The sequence below is a fragment of the Clupea harengus genome, chromosome 2 (assembly GCF_900700415.2).
Source record: "Clupea harengus chromosome 2, Ch_v2.0.2, whole genome shotgun sequence".
In the NCBI taxonomy this organism is placed as follows: Eukaryota; Metazoa; Chordata; class Actinopteri; order Clupeiformes; family Clupeidae; genus Clupea; species Clupea harengus.
In genome coordinates this window covers 4,961,560-4,966,559 of record NC_045153.1, presented here as the reverse complement: position 1 = coordinate 4,966,559, position 5,000 = coordinate 4,961,560, and the positions used below count along the sequence as shown (strand labels likewise).

General features: G+C 40.5%; 1 long non-coding RNA gene across 1 annotated transcript; it reads right to left on the bottom strand.

Annotated features, from left to right (window-relative positions):
• Positions 1-1,611: 1,611 nt before the first annotated feature.
• Positions 1,612-3,877, bottom strand: LOC116223013. The gene is made up of 3 exons (XR_004164885.2): positions 3,522-3,877; positions 2,380-2,403; positions 1,612-1,827 (listed from the first exon to the last, which is right to left on the bottom strand). It is a non-coding gene; the product is annotated as an uncharacterized LOC116223013 (long non-coding RNA).
• Positions 3,878-5,000: the final 1,123 nt, after the last annotated feature.

Genomic DNA, 5,000 nt, shown 5'->3' with positions numbered 1-5,000 from the left:
ACTGCCATATGAACTAAAGTGCCATAACATCAGCATTTTTATATAGGAGCAGTAAAATAAAATGAATACTTTGTGTAATTCTCAACTTAAACAATGTTATCAAAACAAACACAAAACTAAAGCTTATTGCCACTGCCAAGGCATTAATGTTAGAGTGTGGTGAAGCACCAAAAAGTTCACTGCTGTCAGTTACTCTGCTGTACGTAGTCTGCCGAAGCCTCCCTCCACTGTCTGTTTCGTTGAATGATTTGCAATTATCACATGTACAGTATGTATATATGTCTTTGGCGATTTTAGCCTAACTATCGAGATTCTAAGTAACATGGAGACCAAACTTTGTTTGGTACTCCACGTAGATCATAAACGCTTGAATATACAAACGACTCAATTAAATCGGTTGAGAAATGTAAACGCTATAGTGCTTTTTATCCAGCTCCACCGCAGCTCCACCGTTCACTTGCGTTTGTTTACAGTCCAGCCTTTACCTTCCCGAGATGGCGGCGAGTTGGCACGTCGCAGCAATCATAATCATATATATATATATTAGTGCTGTCAAACGATTAAAATATTTAATCGCGATTAATCGCATTTATGTCATAGTTAACTCAAAATGAATCGCGATTAATCGCAAATTTTTATCTATTCTAAATGTCCCTTCGTTTATTAATTTTTTCCATCATTTTATTTTTATTTTAATGCCCTTATCAACATGGAAAAGTGGATTGGCTTGCTTTATGCAAATGTCTTATCCAAGTTTGCTGGGAACATAGCACAGGCCTCTTATTTCAGAAACAATGAACCGTAACAGTTAGGTTACCAATAAAAGGTAAGCCTACTACTTCTTTGCTTTCAGCCAGCTGCCTGTTGACATTTTCAGACAACAGTGAAGCTCGCTTCTTTTGCACAACACAACTTTTAAAAGTAAACTTTCCATTCAGAAGCTTTTTATCATCCATTTCGCCGTATCGCGCTCACCATTCACTCAAACCGTAACGTTAGCCTACTACACAGTTTGCGAAGCCAAAAAGAATGTTAATCTAAAAAAAAAAAAAAAAAAAAAATCGCCGTTAAAATGGGTTTGCGTTAACGCCGTTAATAACGCGTTAAACTGACAGCACTAATATATATATATATATGTATATGGCAGCAATGCCCTTCTCCATGTTTGTTTATCCGCCCATTCTTTTCTTTTCCGGTTCCGCAGCAGTCAGCAGCAGACTTTTACAAAATAAAAGCCTGTGAGCAACAGACTTTTACAATAATAAAATAAATAATAAAACCTGCGTTAACCCGCGATAAAATAATTGTCGGCGTTAATTAATTGATGCGTTAAAGCAGCAATACGGAGTTCTGTTCCCAAACTAGTAAGCTAACTACCTAAAAGGCATGCAAAAACCTTGCAAACAGCCCAGCTGACACTGATAGAAGCTTGCCAACACACTAAGGGCCTTTAACTGGTGTCTTTTGGCAGTTTAGCTGGCAATGTCATTCGTGTGAAAGCTTTTCTTCCATTTTTGCAGGGTGGCATATCCTGGATGGCTAGTGGGGAAGACACGGGTGTTTATCTGTCCTTCACATGACCATATGCTATCAAAATGAATTTGAGGATGGTACCAAAACTAGTTGCCTATAAAGGCATACCTCATAAAGTGTCAAATTGTTGCATAGTGTTACTTTAACGCAATAATAACGTGTTAACGTGCCCAGCCCTGGTTATTATACATTGGTTTATGAGTTTTTCTGTTCACATATTTTCCACCACACCAGCCTCCTCCTCTTCTCTCCTTCAGACGGCTACACTGGAACCACCAGGACTCTCTCCTCCCACTGCAACACACACACACAATCGCAGTAAACTATCACACACAGCTCAGTTATAACATAATCACTACAGGGAAACTAAGTCTATCATTTGTTAATAAGCCAAGTTGGAGAATATTGACTATTGACTACTAACTAACTATTGACTACTAACTGATAACTATTTATTAGCTACCTAAACTAGTGTTAGCTATAGCTAGATAGGCCGACTGCAATGCTTCATTAAATATTCATTCTGAGTAGACATCCATCCAGCATCCAGAAACTACACCTGTCCAAATGTCCAGGGTGGTAGGATCACATTGCTTGAATGCTACACATGAGTTCTCCAACAGCTGTGAGAATGTTACACCCATGACCTGAGCAGAGACCACTGATTACTTAATCTGTGGAGGCTCTTCTATACTACTCCTGTGAGGAGGATCTGGATCTGAGAGCCCAGCAGAAAGAGACACAGAAACTGGATCAGAAGCCCATTTAACTACAGTGGTAAAGCTATTAGTTTCACATGCTGGACAGCAGAGACCACTGATGACTAACTGCATTTCTCATACTCACCATCTACAGGAGTCTCTCCTCCCACTGCAGACACACACACACACACACACACACACACACACACAGACAGGCACAGGGCACACAAGAAGAGTTAGAGAACTAGACGTCTTGATTACAGATGGTCCAGTTACCGTAAGCTGTAGAACAACACTTAAACAGGACATAAACAATAACAGAGTGTGAAGCTAATTTATGAAATTTGATAAATGACCTCACTATGCATAATATTTACAACTTAGTTTTGATGGAGACAATGGGCCTCATTCTCGAAGTTTCTTCTGAAATGTTTTCTTACAGACTTCGGAAGAGCAACGTAAGAAAAGATCTACGCCTGATTCATGGACGCCTGAAAATGGGTTCTTACGCAGCCAAAGTGTTCTCGGCAATGCTCCCCCGAATGAAGATTCTTAAATTGAAAGCACGTTCTCGTGCACCTGGATTTGCATTCATACATGCCCCGCCAGCTCCTTATAAGGGCGCGCAACTGTAGTGACGTGTGCAGTCAGAATCGACCGAATCCACGCGAAAGCAACTTAAAAGCAAGTCATGTCAAAGGGGAAAGCGAGCACCGGTCGAGTAAACGCAGATCTAACTTCACCGGTGCAGAGGTGGAGGTACTGTTGCAGGATGTAGATCAACGCGATTGAGTTTAGTGCTTATTTATTTATTCACTTACATTTGCAGTGTTCGCGTTGTGCTTTTATTTTATTTTATATCACAATGCCTCGTAGAATCATGACTATAAATGTGAAACGTAATTGTTAATGATACAAATATTCTCGGATTTATTATTATTATAATTTCGGATATATTTAAATCCGAGGATGTCTGTAGAGTAGATGTGAGCGCAATCACCAACGATTTCTCACAAATTCAGCCCTTAACCCTTTTAACACGGAGCGGCCCCGTTGGTGTTTATTTGAGGAATTGCATTTGCATTTACGACTGCTATTTCGCGTTCTGAAATTCTTCTGAAGTTTCATGAATGCCAAATTTGTTCCTAAAACACCGGAAGTGGAATTCTTTCTTAAATTCTTCTTAACTGCGTTCGAGAATGAGGCCCAATGATCTTGCCAGCTTTTAAATCCCTTGAAAGTTTTTAAAACATTCAATTAATCACACTCTCAAACATGAAGACTTACTGTTTTGTTCATATCTCTCCATACTGTGTCTTCTCCTGACGTGAGGAGGATCTGGATGTAGGAGTCCAACACAAAGAGAAACTGGATCAGAAGCCCATTCAGTTACTGTAGTAGCTACTGAAGTATTTGACACTGTGAACAGCATTGAGTGAGACAGGATTAATGATACTCGGGAGGCTCCTCTCCTGATGCAACACAACACAGACAGATAGAGACTGAGATTTAAAGGGAAAACAGGAACTGGAGCTGAGATGTGTGAGTATGTCAGAGTGTTAATACCATGTGAGTGAAAGTAACAGCTCATGTTAGGGATGCCCAGATGGATCGGCCAGCAATCAGAATTGGCCGATATTCAGTCAAAATATGAGCTTGGGGAATTCTGATAATGCTTTCTAATCGCCGATCATATCAACCGATCAATGACGCAAACAACATGAGCCATTGTCTCATGCTCATTAACCCCCTACACAGAGCCACATTCTCGCATAATCTAAAATATGTTGGCCGTGTGGAAGTACTATAAAGTGTACGAGTTTGAAAGGCTGACTGCGGAGAATGAAAACAAGAAAAAGGCAGAGAAACGCCTGCTAACACAAGCCACTATAGAGAGCACCCGTGCGTATACCCGTGATAGCAAGAAGGCTAAGGATATCACAGGAAAAGTCATCTGTAGGCTTCTCTCTCACTCTCTCCCGCTACACTTTCCCAGGTCGCACATATTTTGCAGATGTTTCCCTACCCGAGCTCTACCAGGCAGTGTATTTACACGTCCATACCCTTTAAAAATCGAACACTTCTTCTTTCATTAGCTTTACGAGTGATATCTGGAGCTCAGACGTCAGCCCCCTGTCAATGCTGAGTTTGCCAGCTCAGTGGATTGACGCAGACTTCCAACTTCAAAAGGTGGTACTGCATTTGCAAGAGTTCTCCGGCACCCACACTGCTGCAGCCCTAGTAACAGCATTCGAGATGTTACAGACGTGGCATGTTCCAAACGAATAGGTGCATGTCATACTCAGATATTATAGCCTATAGCCTAGGCTATTTCGTTAGTTTTGTTCCAGCCTGGTAATAAATAAATAAATAATGTTATATAATTCACTATGTTTTCTTGAATTCATATTTCTTTAGGCTACACCAGATGCTAATTAAAAACACAAATCTCAAAAAAAAGATTGGTATCGGCAAATATTTCTCATAAATGATCGGTGATCGGTATCGGTGGAAAGAGAATCACTTTGATTGGTCATTTGGGCCTCAACACACGCTGTAACATTAACTGGCTTGCTGTATTAACTTTTCATAGCTACGTCATCACATTCTATGGTGTGTTTGGTTGCATGCTCATTGGGGTCGCCCAGATACACCACCATCAGTTTTCATAGGTATTTCAAAACGTGTGTGTGTGTGTGTGTGTGTGTGTGTGTGTGTGTGTGTCAGATAGACAGTTTTCATAGGTATTTCAAAACATCAAGCGCT